Source organism: Drosophila suzukii, chromosome 3 (assembly GCF_043229965.1).
Source record: "Drosophila suzukii chromosome 3, CBGP_Dsuzu_IsoJpt1.0, whole genome shotgun sequence".
Classification (NCBI taxonomy): domain Eukaryota; kingdom Metazoa; phylum Arthropoda; class Insecta; order Diptera; family Drosophilidae; genus Drosophila; species Drosophila suzukii.
In genome coordinates this window covers 26,127,777-26,152,342 of record NC_092082.1, presented here as the reverse complement: position 1 = coordinate 26,152,342, position 24,566 = coordinate 26,127,777, and the positions used below count along the sequence as shown (strand labels likewise).

At 38.0% G+C, this 24,566-nt stretch overlaps 2 long non-coding RNA genes across 3 annotated transcripts; both read left to right on the top strand.

The window, feature by feature from the left end:
* Positions 1-435: 435 nt before the first annotated feature.
* LOC118877418 (uncharacterized) lies at positions 436-24,076 on the top strand. 2 transcript variants are annotated; one of them, XR_010654004.2, is made up of 3 exons: positions 436-647; positions 5,443-5,682; positions 23,858-24,076. It is a non-coding gene; the product is annotated as an uncharacterized lncRNA (long non-coding RNA). The 2 variants fall into 2 exon arrangements; XR_005014293.3 differs by lacking the exon at positions 23,858-24,076 and adding an exon at positions 5,825-6,272.
* On the top strand, positions 3,184-4,509 carry LOC139353273 (uncharacterized). Its single transcript, XR_011604454.1, has 2 exons — positions 3,184-3,450; positions 3,523-4,509. It is a non-coding gene; the product is annotated as an uncharacterized lncRNA (long non-coding RNA).
* Positions 24,077-24,566: the final 490 nt, after the last annotated feature.

Genomic DNA, 24,566 nt, shown 5'->3' with positions numbered 1-24,566 from the left:
GATCACATATTTAATATTGGACAGTAATAATGTTTTATACCTACTACTACTAGTTGGCGCGGTGGCGTTAAATGCAATATCGATGACTATCACTTTTCTGTTTGCATATCTCCATCTCCCTCGCAATCGTTTAGACTAAGTAAGTAACGGCTATCCGATAGCCGATCGACTATAGCGTTCTCTTTTGTTATACCAGTTACCCTTAATGTAAAAGGGTCTATTGTATTCTGGGAAATGTATGTAGCAAGTAAACAGAACCGTTTCCGACCCGGACTAAGCAAGAAGACCTTGCGCAGCTCAAGAGTGCAGCAAAGCCCACAAGCTGTCCAACTTTTCAAGGATTAAACCTGCGCGAGGAGATTACTATATGTTGCCACAGAATTGGAAATCTGTTACGATTGTCAAAAATAGGGCAGTACAGTAGGCAACGTCAAAGAAGGCAGACGTGTGTCACACTTCATAAGCCAACAAGACTTCTTTATACTTTGTGTTCTTTATATATTTCATTAAATTCCTTGTCAATAAATAATTTATAACCATCCTGAACGAGCGCAATGGAATTTTTGACGCGATAGTCGGATCGACACAAGTAATACTCCTATCGAAAGAAGCACATTGTCGTATATAGTTTCGCTATACCAATTTTAGTGAGTAAAGTACAATAACATGTACTGAAAGTGAGTACAAAACAAGGAAAGAACGCTATAGTCGAGTACCTCGACTATCAGATACCGGTTACTCAACTAATGGGAGCAATGGGAAATGGAGATAGGCAAGCAGCAAAGGAGACTGAAATGCGCCACCTACCCGTGATCTCAATATATGGTTATGCGGGCGGTAGGCAGATTTAAACGTTATGCGCGTTAGAGTGGGCGTGGCAAGCTTTCTTTTTAATCAGTCGATAGGTATTGACGATACCAATACATTTTAGTAAAAATTTTTTATCTAGCATGAAAATTGTGGGCAGCACAGGTTTGGTCGGTTTGTGGGCGTTAGTGTGGGCGTGACAATCTTTTTTTTTAATCAATCGATAACTACTAAGGAGACTAAAACATTTCAGTTAAAATTGTTTATCTACCATGAAAATCGTGGGCGCCGCAGGCTTGTGCGGTTTTTGGGCGTTAGAGTGGGCGTGGCACATTGATTGTAGCTCCTATAGTTTCCGAGATCTCAGCGTTCATACGGACAGACGGACATGGCTGGATCGACTCGGCTAGTGATCCTGATCAAGAATATATATACTTTATGGAGTCGGAAACGCTTACTTCTGCCTGTTACGTACTTTCTGACGAATCTAGTATAACATTTTACTCTCTATTATTCTCAGATTGCTAGAAGTTAATGTATTTTGGCTATTGAAAAGAAAGAAAGAGATTATTTATTATTAGAAGTACCTATCAAAATATAAACATTAGAAATAATAATTTAATAAAACTGTTTTTGTTTGATCTGCGCTACAAATAAAATAAGGCGTCGGTAAAAGAAGCCAAATGGCAACCACAAAAGAATGTAGTAGCTGTATCTCTTGGCTATAAATTATTGAAACAATCATGAATTACAGGAGGACACAATATCGAGCTTAAAAAGGATTTACCACCCCGTAGTGGTCTTTCATCTGACAATACAGATTTAAGCGCAGCTCTTCACAACTCTCTCCCAGAAACTTTTCACCCAATACGTTTTTGCTTTGGCAGCCATAAATTGTACATTTAACGTGCCCGGAGGGTCTTCCTTTGTCCCTTTCAGATTTACGAAATCGTAGAAACGCACAGACAAACACGGCTCAATCTGCCTCAATCTGCACGCCAGTCATTGAGTTCTCAAACAATTTTATTGAGTTTCTATACAAGTTGATTTTACTCCCATCCATAAGTTTCGCTCCACCAAGGGGTATTAAAAGCCCTGCTAGCCTGTTCCAATAGTGGGAAAGAAAACACTTACGTGTCAGTCAAAGGGCCTCGGATCAACGGCCAGCGACGTTTAAAAATAACAATCCTTATGCACCTTTAAGGAATAGATTAAAAATCTTTCTGGTCTGGCCGGACAAGGAATAAGTTCTTTGAATGCTTTTACTTTACGGCAGTCCAGAATTCAGAGGCGTCTTTAAAATTGAATGAGGAATTCACTACCGGGAAAGTTTCAACTCCGTGCGTTTCTTGTCGGCGTCCCACAGAACGAGTTGTAGCAGCAAATTGACATATGGCCACCAAAGTTGAGCTTGGCCCTCGAAACTTTGGAAACTTTCCGCCTTCCAGTTGTCAATGCTGATTTTTTCCGCTTGCCTTCTTATCTGCTTTGCTTATGGTAGTGGTCAGAAGAAGAGGTTGATAAACTTTTCACCCGGGTAAATGCCAATCCCCACTGTTTCCTTTGACTTACCCTTAAAAGACTTACCCTTTAGGTTTTCCGCTTAAAACTCAACATAAATGCCGAAAAAGTTGAGGTGTAATGAGACCTCGCTCTTTAAATAAAATTACACATCTTACCACGTTAGCTTGGGATTACCTAACACAGCAAGTGTAAAGCTACTGAAACGCGGTGAATCCGTTTTCACGATGGACAAAGTTTAAGTGCTCCATGTGCGAAGCAACTGAACAGTTTTGGTCGGGCCATTTGATATTGCGCACTTGGATGCTACTAGGAGCAATAGCAGCATTTATATAGTCGCATTACGATTGGCCGAGCTTACTCCTAGATAAATGTATTTAGAACAATTTTAGTTTGAACGTTCTTTAATAAGGAACACTCGGATTTAATTCTGAGATTCTCCTATGGGACTCATATGTATAGGCGTGCGGACACCAAACTATTGTATTATACAAGCAAGCCCCGAGCCCTTATTTGTTTAATATACTTTATTACTATCGATTAAATTTTTATAACTACCACTTTATTTGTCAGTTTATCGGAATACTAGATTCTTCGGATGTGTGTAACTTGTAGAAGGAAGCGTTTCCGACCCCATAAAGTATACACATATGTATATTCTGGATATATATTCCGTCCGTATGAACGATGAGATCTCGGAAACTATTAGGGCTATAATGTTGGGACTTGGCATTCAGATTCTTGGGCTTCCTGTGCAGCGCAAGTCTGTTTCAGCAGGGTATTTGCCAAATCGCGGTTTGATAAAATAACAACATTTAATGTTTTGAATAAAGATATATTCGAGAGTTCGTACACAGAGAGAATTCTGACGTTCTGATCTGAGTTGAAAATGTTCTTAAAATGAGAACGGCATTTTTTGAGCTCAAAATGTTCTCTTTGTGATTGAATCAAGTTGAATTTGTACTTAAAATTTGGTTAAACCAAAATTGTTCTCAAATCAAGAACGAAATGTTATACATTTATCACGTGGTTCTTAAATCAATTTCAATTTCTTCTCAGAAACCCAATAATCTCAATATGTTCTTAAAGTAAGAACGGGAGGGACAAAAAATAGAACGAAAAGTGAGTTGCATTTCGACTTGAAATGGTGTGTTGCGGATTTTTTATAACGCGTTAGTATCTTTCGGTTAACAGCAAGCACGCGTTAGACCCTTCTACTTTGCTCTTCTTCTTCTGAACCATTCGGCTGGCACATTTCATCAGCGTTTCGATTGGTTTGCAAAAGTTTAAAGTTAAAGTAATGGAAAGTGAAAGTGACGAGCAGTTGTCAAAGTTCCTGGAGGATATTAAAATGGAGTCCGTAAGGAAATTCCTTGAAGGTTAGTATAAATTCCTAAGTTCATCAGCTCTTTTACTCTCATTTTTTGTGCTAAAATAAACGTACGTATGTATGTATGTATGGTATGTACACATGTTGTGAATTTTATAAAGTTGTAGATTTAGTTCTGGTTAATGAAAATGTATTTATAATTTGCCAGCAATCAGAAACTACAATTTTTGATAGCCATTATAGAGCGTATGAAATATTAAATGAAAATGAAGACTCACCTATTCTTATTAAAAATATAATTTCTTTCTCTAGTGCACCCTTACACAAATACTTATTAAATAATAAAAAACATTACCTTAGATTTAAATATTTATAAGCTTGTATATATACCTTAATGTTATAAGAGATTTAAGCCTGTAATTAATCACATATTATATACATATCCCATATATATTACAATTCAATAAAAGTAAAAAACTATTACAAGCCAAATATTATTATTTTAGCGTTTTTTTGGGAAGGGTATTCAATCTAGTATTTAGCTTATTTCAAGAACGATTTGAGCTCATTTTTTCCTTTTACAAGTCTAAAATGTTCTTCTTTTGATCCCAAATTCAAATAAAATCAATATCAAAATGTTATTATATTGATCCAAATATGTTCTTAAATTAAAACCAAAATCAACTTGAAAATAGAACGAAATCATCTCATTTCACTTTTTTAGTTCCTACCATTTCGTTCTAGAATCAAGAACATTCGGATCAAAATAAGAACATTTGTGCTTACACGGTTTTTAAGAACGAATGTGATCAATTCAATCACAATGTTCTTGGTTTTTCCTCTCTGTGTACTCAAACAAATTGATTATATGTTGTGAATAGGCTTTGAAAAACATAAGAAAATAAATAGACGCCCCAATATATTTAAAAAAAAGTCTTTTCCCGAATGTTTAAGACACTGACCATAATTGTACGTCGTAGGATGGAATTTATAGAATTTTTTTTCTAAAATCCTGAAAAGTAACCTGTCATTTTTGGTACCTTTTGTCTTATTTATTTGGTCACGAACAGCCAAATATTTTAGGTCATCGTGGGCCTTAAGACTATTGCCTTTTACCTAAGAATATTTTACAGCTAAAAACCGTTTAAACTTAATTTGTCTGGTTAATGATGATGTGTAACCTAACCAAATAATAATTTTATTGCTTATAATATTTTAATTAATTATTTAAGGTACAATTTAAGGCAAAATAAGTTACAAAGTTGAACATTTTTGGACATATATGCCCTAAAAATTGGGTATTTAAAAAAAAAATGGGATTTGGCTTGTAGACTTTTGAGCTAATTACGCAGTACAAGTTTTTTTCAGCATTGCTAGCGTCGATTAAAAATATTATTCGAAAACCAGGCTCCGCCCTTCGCCTTTATGCACCACTCTAACGCCCACTAAATTCCATGCCGCTAAAACTCGTCTAGCACCCACATTTTTGAATATATTTGAAAAATTTTAATGGGATTTGTTTTGGTTATAAATTTTCAACTACAAATTGTTTAATTCGGGCCATTCATTAAACAGTTATAAGCAAATGAAGTGTTCAATCTTGGGAACAGACGCTTTGCTACTTGTATATACTAATCTCCTTCGAACTCCCTTAGTGCCCCCAGTACACTGAGCTGAGTAACGGGTATCTGATTGTCGATGGCATCGACTATAGCGTTCTCTCTTGTTTTTTTCGGGCAATGATAATTTTAATACATTTCATAAATAGAACAAAATAATTGCAGGTGTTCCTTTGTAAATCAATATAAATTTTACAAGAATTCATTGCTTAAAACGCATCCTTTGCAACGGATTTAACACTGAAATTCGGAACGTTTTCTTTGAATGTATTTTCGCCAGACACATCGCAACTCGCGCACATTGCAGCCCATTACAAAAAAGGAAACTTGTAGCCGCCGACGTTGTAAACGCTTTGAAGTGGTTTACACTGATTAGTCTGGTGGATTGGACAAAAAATACGCATGGTAAGCACGAGCTAAGAGTTTTTGACTTCAGAAGGGATGTGGCTGGCTTTGACGGCAAAATCGGAATTGTGGGTGACGAACGAGGAAATACGTCACCTTTCTCAGTGTATTGGCAACGTTTTGCTAATTGGCGGTCTCATAGTTGCAGCTTGGCCCAGTCACCGAACGACGATGGGGTCTACGTACCCACCGCGATCCCCACCCGAAAAAAAACTCAACAGCCTTTTGCCCCCTGGCACATTCAGATCAACGCCGTCACTAATGATGATTGGCAACTATTCAAATGATTAAAGGGTGCACAAATGATGATATAGCGGCGGGTCTGGAAAGTTGGCGTGAGTGAGGACAGGACTTAGGAAGGCGGAGCTGTGGCTTCTGTTAAGCGCAGCTCTTCGGCGGGTGAACATTTAAAAGTGTTGCCCAGAATTAACGCCAGGACATACAGAGCAGGTTGCCCCTTCTAATTCATGTGGGAGAAAATTAATTAGAAAATGGTGCACTAGTGAGCAGACGAAATTATCAGGCCTGTTCCAGTTTTCACATTGTCGGATTTCCCTTTAGCATAATACAATTTCAGTACGAAAGTTCCAATTAGGTTTGTAATAAAACAGTCTCTTGACAAAAGGTTTAACTTTGTCTGAGGGTTTCAGCCACAGTTCTGATTACATTTTGATCCGGTGTTGGATTTTATCTATGTGCATTAGTTGTGTACACATTTAATGCATTAAATTTATGCACGCATCAAATCAAAGTATAAAGTTATAAGCAAAAACATTTTTTTGGTAGCTCGGATCAATATTCTTTCTTACCAAAGAAAAACGAACATAAATAGTAATGTTCAGAATGACAACAGTATCCCGTTTTAGTCAAATCCGAAATTCAGAAATGGTGCGGATTTGCTAAAATGGTTAAGGTTAGAATTTACCGGGCTTAGAGGTGCAACCACAAAGTAATTAATAATAATAAAATTAATGCAACTAATTTAAATTCTGATGATGCAATTAAAAATATTAATCATCAACGACTTTGATAAAAAAAAAACATGATTTTAATATAAAGCTTTTGCGAAGTTTTTTTTAACAATTAATTATAATATTTGATGGCAAGTTTCCCTGAGTTTTTCGAAAGTAAACAGAGTAACAACAGATGGAAACTCGAGTCCGAGCAGTTCTTTCCGAAGTGAGTCTCGGAACAGGTCTGGGAAGACTTTAATCGGAAATTTCGGAAATGATAACTAGAACAGGGCCGATATACTTTATAGGGTTGGAAACGCTTCCTTCTACGTCTAACAGACTTTCCGACGAATCTAGTATGCCCTTTTACTCTAGTAGTAGCGGGTCTCATAATATTTTTTTTAAGTACCAACTTATGCTTATTTATCATCTTAAAAAATGTTTTTATTTTACACTTTTATCATTTTTTGAATCAAAAGATATTTTCTTCGGTTATTGACCGTCAAGCCCCGTTGCCCCTTTTTTCTGAGCAACAAAGCTGGATCAAGAAACAAAGAGAGAAAACGCTATAGTCGAGTCCCTTAACTATCAGACACCCGATACTCTGTGTCAAATTTATAATAAATTAAAATTTCATTGCACTGCGATTAACGCCGCACACACCACCGATGACAGCGCCACGGCGCCTAGCGGATGGTAGCGGTACTACTGGCCTGTTTAAATTAGTTAGTTATAACTTTTAAAATAATAGTACGATTGCACTAAATACAATAATTAATAAACTGGTATCAACATCATTGTTTTAGGTGGTTTGGATCAGTAATGTTTCTTACCAAAGTAAAGCAACCATAAAAGGAATGTTCAGAATGACAGCCCTAGCCCGTTTTAGACCAATCTCCCTGTTGTCTGTAAGACAAGCTCGCCAAACATTTTAGGGTGACTTAAGAATTGTGGGGTAATTTTATTACAATTAGGTTAATTTAAATTACATTTTAGCGTAATAGCTTTTTTAAAATAGAAATCCATTCCTTGGATGAAGAAAAGCTTTCTTAAAAATTAGAAATCAGGGGTCGTTTAATTTTAAAACTTAAAAAATAATCATTATTTTTGATAAAAAGGAATAAAACTCAGTAATAAATATACATTTTTAGTTTTATAATAAAAATTAAAATAATTACTATTCCTGAGCAAAAAATCAAACATAATGTTTATTTTTATACCCGTTACTCGTAAAGTAAAAGGGTACACTAGATTCGTCGGAAAGTATGTAACAGGGAGAAGGAAGCGTTTCCGACGCTATAAAGATTATGTATTCTTGATCAGGATCACTAGCCGAGTCGATCTAGCCATGTCCGTCTGACCGTCTGTCCGTATGAACGCTGAGATCTCGGAAACTATAGGAGCAACAATACTGGGACTAGGCATGCAGATTCCTGAGATTCCTGCACAGCGCAAGTTTGTTTCAGCAATGTGCCACGCCCACTCTAACGCCCACAAAACGCCCAAAACTGTGGCTCCTACAGTATTGATGCTAGATTTAAAATTTTAAGTGAAATGTATTGTTCTCATCAATACCTATCGATTGACCCAAAAAAAAAACAAGGAAGAACGCTATAGTCGAGTACCTCGACTATCAGATACCCGTTACTCAGCTATATGGAGATATGCAAGCAGCAAAGCGAGATTAAAATGCGCCACCTACCGGCGGTATACAGATTTAAGCGTTATGGGCGTTAGAGTGGGCGTGGCAAATTTTTTTTGGATCAATTGATAGGTATCGACGAGACCAATACATTTCAGTTAAAATTTTTTATCTAGCATGAAAATTGTGGGCGTCACAGGTTTTCGCGGTTTGTGGGCGTTAAAGTGGGCGTGGCAAACTTTTTTTTGGGTCAATCGATAGGTATTGATGAGAACAATACATTTCAGTTAAAATTTTTATTCTAGCATCAAAACTGTAGGAGCCACAGTTTTGGGCGGTTTGTGGGCGTTAGAGTGGGCGTGGCACTGTGCTGAAACAAACTTGCGCTGCGCAGGAATCTCAGGAATCTGCGTGCCTAATCCCAGTATTGTAACTCTCATAGTTTCCGAGATCTCAGCGTTCATACGGACAGACGGACAGACGGACAGACGGACAGACGGACATGGCTAGATCGACTCGGCTAGTGATCCTGATCAAGAATATATATACTTTGTGGGGTCGGAAACGCTTCCTTCTGCCTGTTACATACTTTCTGACGAATCTAGTATACCCTTTTACTCTACGAGTAACGGGTATAACTATTAAAGAAAGAGAAATTGGATCTCAGCTTTAAATTCTGTAGCCTTGTACGCAGCGCAAGTTTGGTACGCGAATATGCCACGCCCACCCTAACGCCCACAAACCGCCCAAGCCTGTGGCTTCCACAATTTTCATGCTAGTTAAAAAATTTTAACTGAAATGTATTGGTCTCGTCAATACCTATCGATTGATCAAAAAAAAAAGATTGGCACGCCCACTCTAACGCCCAGAAACCGACCAAGCCTGTGGCGCCCACAATTTTCATGCTAGATCAAAAATTTTAAGTGAAATGTATTGGTCTCGTCAATACCTACCGATTGCTTCAAAAAAAGTTTGCCACGCCCACTCTAACGCCCATAACGCTTAAATCTGTCTACCGCCCACATAACCATATATTGAGATCAAGGTTAGGTGGCGCATTTCAATCTCGCTTGCAAATCTCCATTTCCCTTTGGTCCCTTTTGCTGATTAACGGGTATCTGATAGTCGAGGTACTCGACTATAGCGTTCCTCCTTGTTTCCTTTTCCGTATGTGTCGATCTTAAGTGGATTTTTTTTTGTAAAACAAGAAAGGAAGTTAACTTCGTCGAGCCGAAGTTTGTATGCCCTTGCAGTTATAATTATTACAAAAAATGATATTCCCAATATTATAAGATAATATGTCAAAATGCCAATTTTTCGATCGTTTCTATGCCAGCTATATGATAAAGTCGTTCGATTTTGATAAAATTAAATTCGAAATTCAGAACTAATTAAAATTTGTTATTCTCAAGCGTAGGAAGTTATAAATTAAAAAACACAAAAGACATAATTTTTTTAACTTTTTTTTCGATTATTTCAATGGGAGCTATAAGATATAGTTGTTCGATCCGGCTGGTTCCGACTTATATACTACCTGTAAAAGAAAGAAGACTTTTGGAAATGTTTCAGCCCAATAGCTTTAAAACTGAGAGACTAGTTTGCGTAAAGTGAAAATGTTGCAGGCAAGATTTAACGACGATTAATTCTTAATTCAATATACATATATGTATTAATTATTGCTCGTAAGAGAAATATGTACTGAAAACTGAAATAAACGAGAAACAATATTAATAATGCCGCTCACGGGCATTAACACTGTGTAATTGGGTATGCGGAATTTAGGTGGGATCGACCCGGAGTCTGCCGCCCGAGAAGTGATCACACTTCGAACTGGACCAATTTCGCTTTTAGTTTAGGTTCGGCAAACCGAGCATTGTAATTCTGTCCCATTGGCGTTTAAGGTATCCATGCATTTGAATGTCGGGACGAAACTTTCCCAAAGTCTTATTTCCATTCCAAGTAGTATGTAAGTCGGATCGAGAACTATCGGACATTTATATTTTATAGCTCCCATAAAAATAATTTAAAAAATATTTTTTAAAAAGTTAAAAAACAAACCGCCCACAAACTTCAAAAAATGGTAAATATGAAGGTCGATATCTCGGAAACTATCAAAGATAGAGAATGGGGATCTCAAATTTAGATTCCGTAGCCTTGAACGCAGCGCAATTTTGTTACGCGAATATGTCACGCTCACTCTAACGCCCACAAGCCGCCCAAGCCTGTGGCACCCACAATTTTCATGCTAGATAAATGTATTGGTCTCGTCAATACCTATCGATTGATCCAAAAAAAAAATTCCCACGCCCACTCTAACGCTCTAACGCTTAAATCTGTCTACCGCCGGTAGGTGGCGCATTTCAATCTCGCTTTGCTGCTTGCATATATCCATTTCTCTTTCGTCTCTTTAGCTTAGTAACGGGTATCTGATAGTCGAGGTACTCGACTATAGCGTTCTTCCTTGTTTTTATTCTTAACATTGTCGCTGAACCTTTAGGTGGTGACACAAAAGATTGTATAAAACTGTTACTAAAAAGGACCCAATTATTTATAAAAAGTAGAAATGGATTCTGGAAATTTCACAAAGTTCAATTTGTATGTTCCTGTGTTATTGTATGAAAATTATAGTCACTTTATCCCCATACTCAATTTATAACTTTATTTCTTCTTCCTGCTATCAGTTGCACTATTGACAAGCATTCATAATTTCCACACAATTGACTCAGCTGGTATGACTCTTACGTTCCCTTCTGCATTACGTTTCCAACATGATGCACTCACTGCATTCATGATTTATGCAATGCACTTCCAACGAAATCGATACTGGGAAAAAGATGTAAGCAGCAATTTTATTTTCGGTTAATTTAGTCAGACAATCAAAAAACCACTGCAATGCCACACAGTAGGGTCATTAAAAGTTGTATTCGCATTTCACCCACAGCCATGTTTAAAACAGCATTTTATTAAATCGGCTTAAATTAATAAAGCAGACATTAGTGTTAATTCTTGATAAAGCATCAAATACTTACAAGTTTAAAGTTTAAACCTAGCCGGCAACCCCGCTGGTATACGTAAACATTTTATGAACTTGTGCCAGTCAACTAATCTTTAGCCAAGAGCCCGACTGCTCCGGATAGTCCCACTGTGCAATGGTGGAGCATCAAAAAATGCAATGAAAATAATACAATGTATATTATTGATGACATTTTCTATCTGCCACTCGACCGTTTTTGTGCATACGAAATCAGCAGCATCATCATCAATAGAGGGCCCACAACAGACAACAAAACGGACCCGCGCACATATGGCCGACCATTTCGATTGCATTATAAAGCCGAATTTGGCGAACAATACACAAAAGCCACTCGGAGGAAGGGGACAAGTAAACTTACCCGCGTTGATACTCTATTTAGATCGAGCTGCTGGGCCGTTAGCCCTTAAAAAGCCAATGTAGCCGGGCCCGAATTGCAGGGCAACGGACAAGCCCTTCACAAATATGGTCATAGATATTTTGTGCACAATAATTTACCGGAGCTCTTTGAAGCGTTGGGTTCACAGCCATTGTTGAAACTTACAATTGCGATTCATCAAAAATATATTAGGTTTTCATTGCAACAATGCATATCCATGGCAATATGGTCAGGAAGGACACTACATAGATACCCGAACACGGTCTGAGCTGTGTTTGCCGCAGCTACTTCCTAGGCATGGGTGGTGTATTTGTCAGTGGTCGGCGGTCGGGCCGTTCAAACAATTCACTGTTTACTATTAATCAAATATGCAGCTCCGTTGGCTTAAGGAACTTTTTTATACCCTTTACTCGTAGAGTGTACTCGGGGCAGAGTATGTAAAAGGTAGGAGGAAGCGTTTCCGACCCTATAAAGTATATATATTCTTGATCAGCATTACTAGCCGAGTCGATGTTGCCATGTCCATCTGTCCGTGAGAACGCTGTGATCTCGGAAACTATAAGGGATTTTCGATTTAGGTTCCTTTTTTTGACACGCCCTCTTTGACCCCCACAAACTAACCAAAACTGTTGCTCCTACAGTTTAAGAGCTAAAAAAATAAAATATTGTTAAAATGTGTTGTCCTCATCAATGCCTATCGATTGACCAAAAAAAAATTTGCCACGCCCACAAGCCGATGACAAATATAAAAAAATCTTAAATTTGAACGCTGATATCTCCGCAAACGTCCACAATTTTTATGCAAAAACAAAATCTAACTTAAATGTAATTGTCTCGTCAATACCTATCGCAATACCGCTTTACAATCTCGCTTTGCTGCTTGTATATCTCTATCTCCCTTTTGCTCCCTTTAGCTGAGTAACGGGTATCTGATAGTTGAGGCACTCGACCATAGCGTGCTTGTTTTCAGCTACAAATTTGATCATTTTACCCTCGCGAAATTCTCCTAATGGCTTCGTGGCAGTTTTTACGCTCTAATATGCGAGCGGAGCGAGTACACCAAAGAGCCGTAAAATAAAAAAGAGGAGAAAACTTTGAACTTTAAATACATTTTTTGACTTTGCCATTGCCTTGGAAAAGTTCTTAAATAAAATAAAGTAAGATAAAACAAAAAAGGAGCAGTTTGCAGAGATGGCAAGAGCGCTGGAGATGGATACAGCTGAAACTAGCACTTTTATGTGCAGCAGAAAATTCGCTGAAATAATGGGCCAGAAGCCTTGGCATTAACTTGGGTTTAAGCGAGCACCAGGAGCAGTCATCCAGATGCCAATGTGTATGCGCTGTGTATGAGAATGTGCATAAAATTTAAGGCCCTGCTTGTTGGCAAGTTTCAGCAGCAGCTTCTGCAAGGAATATGTCAAAGAGGACGGCACATCCTCGACTCTGTTGCATTATGAATGCCGCATAATTTAAGCGCATTCACTGCAGCATGCCGTGGCGTACGAAGTTTTCCCGACTTCCAAGGGGCTAACCTACGCTTTAAGGGCCCGTGCCGTCGCATCTCCTAACGATCCCTCGGACTCGGCTTTTGGCAACACCACTAGCCACTTGCCACTTGCCACAACAGTCGCCCGGCGGAGTGTTTGCTTGACGCTTCGAAATCTCTGCCACAGGACCTTCCTCCTCCTTGACGGCTGCAACTTGAAGCCTGCTGCTCGCCGGCAAACTTTCGCATCTCAGGCCGCAAGTGTCTTGCGTGCGTGCCGTGTCCTCTTCCGGTCAATCGCTTTGTAATGTCCTGGGCACTTGACCTGCAACCCAGACACAAGTGCTGGAATTGAGTCCCTAGAACGTGCACAGTGGCAGGATATTACGTGCATAAGTGAGTGGTGATGAAAAGAAGTTGACGACGTGAGGGCTTCGGATCGTTGGCGATCATAATGTGCCTGGATTTGGACAGCTCCTGTTCGATCAATCTTCCATCTTGTCCCATGAATAGAACCCCGCCCTACATTTTGTACTTTAGCGTGCACATTCTGCACTCTGCCGCAAAAGAGTACCGCAGTGGCTTACAATTGTAATCGTCATCGCAGATGGAAATGTCGCTGCACTTAAACAGCTGCTCTGATTGCCGCGGTCTGTAACTCATGGATGCGGCAGATTAAAGTGCCACCACGCCACCACGCCACCCGCCACCTTGCCGTCAAACAATCTTCTCTCCCACTCCGCTTTTCCGGGCTGACAGTTTTCCTTTAGTTTTACGCGCTGTTGAAAGTCATGAAAAAAGAAAAACAATGCGCCCAGAACGCACGTCGTAGTTTCAGTCTCAGATTCAGCTAGGCATCTTTGCATTCCGGCATCCTTGGCTGCCCCCGTTTGGTGCACGTGCCACACGTAAAACTTACGAATGCCGCACCACCAGCTGCAGCCAACCTCTGTGCACCCGCTGCCGTCCTGCACTAACTGCAACTGTTGCTATCGATAGTTTGCCATTTAGGAAAGGCATCCTAGGTGGCCTTGCCGCCCTACCGGCCCATTTGAGATGCGAGGTGGCCCTTGAGATTTCCAAGCCAAATTTCGAGACCTATCGATGCAGATGTGCAGCGCAGCCACTCAGACCCATAGCATAGTGAGCTGAAAGTTTGCAAAGGACATCGCGCTGCCTTGTTTGTTCGCTCGCAGTTCATTTCCAGCTTTATCTGTTGGGCCAGGTGGCCCGATTGCATCCTAAGCTGTGGCACTTGCGATTTTGCAGGAAGCACTCGCACAAAAAATTAAAGAATTCCGTTTTTTTAGGTGTACCTCTAAATCTACTGCTTAATCGAGAAAACAAATTAAAGGTAAACTTTAACGTTAACAAATCCTACGTCTCCAAAAACAATGTTAACGACTTGATTTCTTCTAAATAGACTATACCTATTAACAGCAGTATTTTTAAACACATTTTGAAGGATCTTAAGCCCAATACAAGTGTTACTGCACCTTTAAAGCTTTAAAACTGACTTTAGATTGGGTGGTGACTTTAAACTGCTCAAAGACATGGCTTGGAACTTTGTGGCAAGTCACATTTGCACAGACTTAACATAAATACGATTCTTTTCAAGAATCTTAATACCTTTTTTTTTAATTTTGATGCAACATTTTTATACCCTTGCAGAGGGTATTATGATTTCAGTCAAAAGTTTGCAACGCAGTGAAGGAGACGTTTCCGACCACATAAAGCATATATATTCTTAATCAGCATGACTAGACAAGTCGATCTAGCCATGTCCGTCTGTCCGTCCGTTTCTACGCAAACTAGTCTCTCAGTTTTAAAGCTATCGGGCTATAACTTTCCAAAGGGTATTATTTCTTTTGCAGGTAGTATATAAGTCGGAACCAGCCGGATCGGACAACTATATCTTATAGCTCCCATAGGAATAATCAGGAAAAAATTTTTTTTAATTATTTCTTTGGTGTTTTTAACATAAACTCCTACGCTTGGAAATAACATTTTTTAGTTAGTTCTGAATTTCAAATTTAATTTTATCAAAATCGAATGATTTGTTGTTGCCATAGGAACTATCTAAAAATTGGTGGGAAATAATATGAAACAAATTATAGCTTCCGTGTTTTTTGACATATTATCTTATACTATTGGGAATATCATTTGTTGTATTTTTAAATTTAATAACTATAACTGCAAGGGTATACAAACTTCGGCTTGCCGAAGGTAACTTATTTTCTTGTTTAATTTAAATCCAAGGTGTGCTATTTATGTGCAGTGCAGATAGTGCACAGGTCATCACAGGTCAAATGTGCCCCTATAAATTGGTTTTCTTCAGAGCCATGGCACCAACTGCTATAAAATTAATTATTTTTATTTTTATTAAGAACAAATGTTAAACGAACACAATAGAGAAAAAAAATTTGTACATTAAATAAAATGTTGACTGTGCAATGCTCACAAATAGAGAAAGCGTCATGTAATCATGCCTGTATATGTATTGTCCGTTGTCGAATTGAAGATTTGGGAGAGTAATTAGGGCAACCGAAGTTATTTATAAAAGAATCAATAGATTTTTATTTTTCTATTCCAGCCCGGTTATTCATTGTTATTATTATTATTATTATCTAATGCTAAATTATAGTTAAAACTATAAGCTAAGAGTGGGTTTATTTTAGAGCTACAGCAGTAAAAGGCCTTAAGCTCGCTTATGGTAATTAAGTAGTGGTGATATAGTATGTTGGAATTATTAAGAAAGAGTAGGATTTTCTGGGTATTGATTAAAGTAGGATTTTATATAATGTGGATAGGGTTTTGGGAGTTGAGCGATGCAGATCTTTGGAGAGTAAGGGCTTGGCATGAGGTAATAATATGGGTTAGGCGTATTGGGCTGATGTTGCACAGCGGGCAGTTAGAGGAAAGGTTTCTATCAATGTAATGCGCATTGGTGAACTTGGTGTGTCTAAGTCGTATTCTGTTGATAATAATTTGTTGTCTTCTATTCATTTCGTATTTGTGTGGGAATGTTGGGGGTTTTATAAGTTTGTACCAAGGAGATGCTGCTTCCAAGGTGTCTATCAGTTCATTGTCTAAGCATTGTTATAGGTGGCGAGCAATGTCAGTAAAATTGTAGTTAGGGGTGTATATAAGGGGGGATTGAAGGCTAGGTTTGGCAAATGAGTCAGCAGTTTCGTTGCCTTTTATTCCTATGTGGCTAGGAATCCATATTATCCTTATTTTTAGGAAGTTTTTGGCTATGATGTTTATTATTGATGTTATATAGTAGGAGTATTAATTGTGGTTTTTAATCGAGTTAAGGGAGAAGAGGGAGTCGATGCATATTGCTTGTTTTCCAGACTTTCCTTTACAAAGTTTTGTGGCTTCTAGGATGGCAATGATCTCGCTTGTGTAGGAGGAAGAGTACATTGGTAGTAGACCGGATTTTAAAAGGTTATTTTCATCAGTAATACTGAATCCAGATATACCATCAGTCCTAGAACCGTCAGTATATACAAAATTGTGTTGTGGGTATGAGGATTGTAAGGACCTGAAAAGTTGTTGGTAAGTTGTTGCAGGGGTATTTTGTTTATTATGATTTGACAGACTAGTATCGATAGCTTTATGTATGGTAGTCATATACATTTTTTTATAGTTACTGATTCAGACAGGAGAATCGGGGAGGGATAGGTGGTTGCATGATTTGTATCTGTATTTTCTATTGTGTGGCTTTATTAGTTTAGTTATATGGGTGCAGTGGGCGAAAAGGACTTTTACTTAAATTGGCTGTAAGGAAGTTTGGTTTTTGTTCTATTGTGTTTGTTTTAGTTTCTAGTAGTAAGTTGTTTACTGGTGTGGTTCGATAGGCTCCCAAGGCTGATCCTAGAGCTGCATTTATTGTTGTTTTTAGACAGTTTAATTTAGAGTTGGGAAAATATACGTAAATAGGCAGGAAAACATCGATTTTTGAAATGAGGATAGATTTAATAGTGTTGATAAGAGTGGTTGTGGTACTGTTATATTTACGGGAAGAGAGATGTATAATAATATTTACAGTTTTTGATAGTTGTGTTTTTAATTTTTAAATATGGGCGTTCCAGATGTATTTGTTGTTAATAGTTAGTCCTAGTATTCTGAGGGAGTTGGTACTTTGAAGATTTGTGTCGCCTGAAAGGATCTTGGCAGAGCAGTTATGTTTTCTGCATATGTGAAGGACTTGGCATTTTTCTTTTGATAGAATTGATCCAGAGTACGTACGCACCAGTCGTCTATTTGAGAAAACAGGGTTTGGAGGTTGGTAGTGGGTTTTTTTTTGTTTATTGTGTTTGATTATAAGATGGAAGTCATCTTTGTGTAAGGTGATAATATGGGAGAGTGTGTTGTAAGCTATGAGAAGGAGAATTACTGAGGTTGGAGACCCCTGTGGGCTGCCATTGTTGAGTGGGAAAAAGCTTAAAAGGTTCTTGCCGGATTTAATGATTATTTTTCTGTTTGTTATAAAGTTAAGGACGTAATTTAATATGCGTTTGCCTATTTTTTATTCCTTCAGCTGGTTAATTACGGAGTGGATGCCTTTTTCAAATGCCTTGTTGAAGTCAAGAGAGATCAATGTGATGTGTTTCTTGAGGGAAGGGATCTTGTTGCTATGTGGTCTACTGAGAGTAGACTGTCTATAACAGATCTTCCCCTTCTAAATCCAATAAGATTGTTGTTGATTATCAAGTGTTTTGGCAAGGCATGAATTTAGGGATATCGGTCGGTACGATTTTATGTCTGTCTATAGGCTTGAGGGATTGAGGAATCTAGGATTGAATTAAAATGGTTAAGGACTCTGTGCTTGAATGATATGGGGGAGTTGTTGATCATAACGTAAGAGATGCGATCTAAGCCTGGAGTTTTGCCACTGTGACACTGACACTGTAAAGAGAAGGTGTATTACTTAGTACTAATTTGAGTGATTAATTAATAACGTTCCTTTGCAGTGTTGTTTGGGTTACTTCGAGTGGTTTAGTTGGTTTGTATTTACTGTTTTCGATTTGTCTGCTTTGCTTTTAGCCTTGAGGGGTATAGCCAGTGGGCTGGTTTTTTCTTTGTTGTGGCTTTTGTGAGTGCGGTCTGAGATTGTAGTGATGTCGTCGTAGGTGGTGATCTTACGAGTATACAATTTATCCAGAACTGGGGCGTTAGAATTTGAAGGGGCTTGTGAATCAACTTGGGAGTAAGGAGTGGACTTCTAGAAGTGACGTTGAATGTAGATTTTTGTGGCGCTTTTAAAGTCAACATTTTCAATTGTTTTAATAGCCATTATTTCTTTTTGTTTAATAAATGTTTGGCAATTCTTGTCCAAAGGGCTATGATGAGGGTTCTCGAGGTGTTTGCAGTTGATGCAGAATTTAAGCTTGGTGCAGTCTTCGTCGTCGGGGGAGTGAACTTCAGAGCAATTAGAGCAAGTTTGGTCGTTATTGCAGGCTTAGGTAGGGTGATTAAATTTTTGGCAGTTTCGGCATTTAAGAGGTCGAGGAATGTGTGGTCGAGTTTTGACACGGTCATATCCAATATTGAGCTTGGAGTAGGTCTTTGGATTTGACAAGAAGAGTACCCGCTTTGGTTTTTGAAACTGACGTTACTTCCCTGCAGCAACAACTTTTTGACGATCGTGGTCGTGTCATGGATGTCTACATCTACTCGGCTGGTGATCCTGATCAAGAATGTGTATGCTTTATAGGGTCAGAAACGCTTCCTTCTACCTATTATATACTTTCAGACGAGTCCCATTTACTTTAAGAGTAACGAGTATAAAAACACCATAAATTCAAGAAAAACTACCGTTAACTATAACACCCGTTTTTTAATTTTAGGAAATATCGCCGTTGATTTTGAAGACTGATACCCTTGAAAACAGAAAAATAGCTTTGAATTTAGGAAAAACCACACTAGCTTGAAGAAAAATCGCCCAAAATATAAACTTAAAGTTCAATTGTTAAATATCAACCATATTTAGAAAAAATATTAAAAAAGTTTCGAGATACTCGTATATGTATTTCTATGGCCGAGACGCTGTTGAATTTGTTTTTTCGATTTTCGTGGTGCACTATGAATTCATCCCACCCGGCCAAAATGTTGATTAGGAATATTAATTGAGCGTTATGTGTCGTCAGAATTAAGGGCAACAACAACTCTAGGTTTTTGCATCACGATAATGCACCGGATCACATTTCACTCGTTCTTCGTGACCATTTCGCCAAAAAATGTGACAGTATGTAACAAACATAACCCCATAAATTATATATATTCTTGATCAGGATCACTAGCCGAGTCGATCTAGCCATGTCCGTCTGTCCGCCCACAAACCGCCCACAAACTTCAAAAAATCGTAAATATCAACGCGGATATATCGAAAACTATCAAAGACAGAGAATTGGGATTTCATATTTTGATTCCGTTGCCTTGTACGCAGCGCAAGTTTGTAATGCGAATATGCCACGCCCACTCTAACCGCCCAAGCGTGTGGCGCCCACAATTTTCATGCTAGATAAAAAATGTTAACTGACGTGAATTAATCTCGTCAATACCTATCGATTGATCAAAAAAAGTGCCACGCCCACTCTAAAGCCCACAAATCGCCTAAACCTATGGCTCCCACAATTTCCATGCTAGAAAAGATTTTAAGTGATATGTATTTGTTTCGGTAATACTTATCGATTGACCTAAAAAAAAGTTTGCCACGCCTACTCTAACGCCCATAAAGCTTAAATCTGTCTACCGCCCACACAACCATATTTTGAGATCACGGGTTGGTGCCGCAATTCAATCTCGCATTACTGCTTGCATATCTCCATTTCTCTTTAATCTCTTTAGCTGAGTAACGGGTATCTGATAGTCGATAGTTGCAAAAGTGCTGAATCGGTTTGCACTTTTTATCGCTTAATAACGTCCAAACGATAATTTTTATGACAGAAAGTGTTAAGAAAAAAATTTGAGGACTCTCAAAAAAAGAATCGTTAGAACCGATTTCGAGAAAATAGACCAAAAGTATTTTAAAAAACTTTTCGCCATAATGTTCTAAATTTTCACTTTTACACTTTAATCGGTTTCTCCAAAACCTATTGAAATTATTAAGGTCTTGGTAAGCAATACCTCTCAATTTGTTTTTCACTCGTTATGATCGGACCATCACTACAGATTTTGAATTCTGCGGCGATATATAGTAGTTGCCTTCGCACACTCCTGGTGTCCACAGTTACATGACAAAAACCACAAAAAAATATAAACAACAAGAAAGGAAAGTATTTTCGGTAAGCCGAAGTTTGTATACCCTTCCAGGTCGTTACCGTGGGAGCATTGTATGTGCAGAGCTTTCCGATTTTAGGAAAACTAAAAAATTTTTAGAGAAATGTGAAGATAATGTTCCATTTTAATTTGCCACCGTAAGTAAACTAAATATAACGGTCGTTGTATTATTTTGACATTAATTATCCGATTCCTCCTATGGCAGATATATGTAAAATAAAGTCGTCCGATTTTTTAAATTATATTCCAAATTTTGAAACACTTAAAGAATAATATTCCCACGAGTATAAGTTAATTTTTCAAACAAGAAAAAAATCTAACTTTGGCATGCCGAAGTTTCCAGACCCTTGCAGGACGTTGACTTTAAGTATCCTATCGTTCATATGGCAGCTTAATGATAGTTATCCGATTTTTTAATTTTATTCAAAACTCAGAGATATTAAAAGAATGATATTCCCAAGAGTAAAAGTTAGTTTCAATTTTTTTTAACTTTTTAAAAAATATTTTTCCTATCATTCGGCACGCCTAATGAAAATCGTACAGCTAAACACAGATCTTTTTTCCAAACGAATTAAAATTGTTACAGTTTTTGTATGCAAACCTTTTAGGTTTTGCAATATCTGTTGATATTGTTAGTTATGATCGGACCATCACAGCAGTGATGCAGTGGACTGCCGTCCACAGTCATGTTAGTTCTCACATTAGTGTACCTCAATACCATGATCAGAAGTCATGTTTAAATTAAAAATGAATACAATAATGTTTTTACTTTTATTCCGCTGTAATGGTTGGGATTTCGCATGCAATTCTGTGGAGCGCACATTTGAATATCTTTCCATAGTGTAAACGGATGTTTGAAAATGTTTGTTTTAACGCAGAGAAGGAATAAAAGTGGTTTCGAAATTGCTTTTTACGGTATATCGCACAAGCCTGTAGCTTTAGTAGTTCACAAGTTACGGGTGCACAAAATTTAGCTATTTGTAGATGTTTTCTCGCCAAACTAGCTAGTTTTTTTTAAAAGTGGTAGAACTAATGTTTTTTATATAGAGCTTTTTTAAATCGTCTAGAATTTTCCGGACTCTAAAAAAACATTTTGTGACAAACTGACAAACAAAATAAAATTTTCATTTTGAGAAGACCGCCAAAATCTTGTTTTGCGTGTTGCTTTTGAAAGGAGCATCCGATTTTGACAGTTGTGGTGACATTAGCGGGGGGTATTTATCCCCACCGGCCCCAACAGATCAAATTTTCTAAACTTTTACTTTTACACTTTCACCGCTCCAATTGTTTTTTTTTAAGTTTTGGTATGTAATCCATTTGGTTTTTGCAATACCTTTCGATTGATGTATCAGTCGAAACAATCGGACGATTACAGTAGATTTTGATTAGTTCGTGTATATATAGTAGTCGCCTTCCCACTACGCGTAGCTACGTGGACTCCCGTCCACAAATATATTCAGTGTGGTTTTATTTTTAGTGTGGGCTTGCTACTCACTTATATTTTTGTAATTTACCAACCATATGTCTACCGCACGTTGATTTCTGCCTGTTACCTGGTCCCCGACTGAATACCCCTGAGCACCTCCGTTATCAGGAACCGGATACGGAAGTATGTCGTAAAAGATGCCATATTTGCAGCATCCTGTTGAAAATACCTGCTCCATAGCAGTAGAGCCCACCCCGTTATTCAGCTGCAAACAATGCTCGAGTTTTTTCGGATGGATTGAAACTACATTCCCGTTCTTTTATGGTGTTAAAGCATCTTTGTCAGATCTCTTTTTTTATATAAGGACTCGTCTGACATACTAATGAGTTCATTTAGAAGGGGTAACGCATGTTTTATCTGAAAGGCCTAAACTTGGTTATTTCCCATCTCAGGCCCCCTACACAAAAATACGTTTTTAAATGCCATTTTATTTTCTCGATTGTTTTCCTTTTTAAAAACATTTTTTTTAATTTTTAAAATTGTTTTATGAAAAGAAATTGTTATGAACAAGAGCGTTTTCTTACCCAACATGAGACAATTAGTTTGGGTGCGGGTCTGACAACACGGCTTTCGCTTCCAATTGTGAAGTCATTTAATGTAATCCCGAGGAAATGTGAGAAAGCTATTTACAGTGATCAGACAGTAACATATACTATGTTTATGCTATGAATTTCATGAATCTCCAATACACGAAATTATAATAGCCCCTGTTTATACAACACAGACAAATTCATGAAATGATATTAGTAAAGCTGCCAAATTTGTTGAATTTGATATAGAGCTCTATAAATAGAAGGCTGTGAAGTAGGCTGTGCCTCAACATTTCGTGCATTGGGACTGAATTCATAGTCAACTTTCGTGTGTTATCGAATTCATGAAAAGGTGTTTATGCACACACGAATTTGCCCATTTCATGAATTGATTTCATGAAATATGCATAGCATAAACACAGTAAAAGAGCAGCAAAATTAACGTTCAATTCGGAGCTTTCGCTCATAACAATGTAAGCTTAGGTACTAACAATTCATTAAAACTTTACAAACTTCTGCTGTTTCGATTCTACCAATAAAGCAATATGAATGTGTCCCAACAGATATCGAATTTCACGCAACAAATTCTATTTTTATATCCGTTACTCGAAGAGTAAAATACTATACTAGATTCGTCAGACAGTACGTAACAGGCAGAAGGAAGCGTTACTGACCCTAAAAAGTATACACATTCTTGATCAGGATCCCTAGCCGAGTCGATATAGCCATGTCCGTCTGTCTGTCCGTCCGAATGAACGCGGTCATCTTGGAAACTATAAAAACTAGAAATTTGGGATTTGGCATGTAGGTTCGTGAGCTTCTTGCGCAGCGCAAGAAAGAAAGCGTAAATATGAACGCGATATCTCGGATACAATCAAAGACACAGAATTGGGATTTCAGGTTTAAGTTTGTTACGCGGATATGCCACGCTCACTCTAACGCCCACAATTTTCATCCTAGAAATAAATTTTAACTGAAATCTGTTAGTCTCGACAATACCTATCGATTGACCTAACAAAAGTTTGCCACGCCTACTAACGCCCATATCACTTAAAACTGTTTGCCGCCCACGTATCCATATTTTGAGATCGGGAGTAGGTGGCGCATTACAATCTCGCTTTTCTGCTTGCATATCTCCAACTCCCTTTGGTCCCTTTAGCTGAGTAACGGGTATCTGAAAGTTGAGGTGCTCGACTATAGCGTTCTTCCTTGTTTTCATATGTAGGCTTTCATATTAAACTGGTATTCTTTTATGTCATTCAGATATTCTTTATAATATAAACATAAACCAGTTTTGTTTTTGCTTTTTTGCATCTTGTATACAAATAAATATTAAAAATCCATGCTTGTTTTAATTATTATTTTAAATAAATAATTTAAGGACTTTGCAATAAATGACCGATCACGCTGTACTGGAATGCCTCCTGTAGCTTTGCATCAGCGCGGGAGTCCTTCTTCTGTCCTCGATAGAAGTTTCCCAGCGAAGTAGTGGACGCCAACTATCCTAGCTCGGCATCCGGCCAACCATTTGAATTTTGAATTTGTGTAGTGTGTGTAATCCAGCCACCGAAAAGCACGTTACAGTGTCTAAAAAGTGAATAAATTAGAATTTGACAAACATAAAGTAAATAAAATGGAATACGACATACTTACACCCAGTAAAAAAGAACGAAAAAAATCAAGAACATTTTTCGTGATTTGACAACAACCCGTTCGTTAAGTTCAAATCATGAACATTTAGGTGTAATTGAGAACGCTGTTCTTAAATTATCAACACCGTTCATGAAAACATGTATGTAGGTCTAGTGTCCCGATTGTCCTCATCCGCAGAATAGTTGAAGTGCTGGAGGAGGTCCACTAGAGAATCCCAGTGGGAAGGAACATGCCGTGTGGGACTTCGCTCTCTTCATGGAAAGTAAGTTCTGGCCCAATAGTATTAATAGAAGTATCTTTTTAGCAGAACCACCAGAATGATCTCTCCATTGGGGAACCACAGGACTCCACTCCTCCAGCTACTTGAAAGGTAAAGCGGAGATGGAGGACGCGATGGCTTCTATAGAGGAAAAAAAAGGGCGCTTGCTAAGGGACAG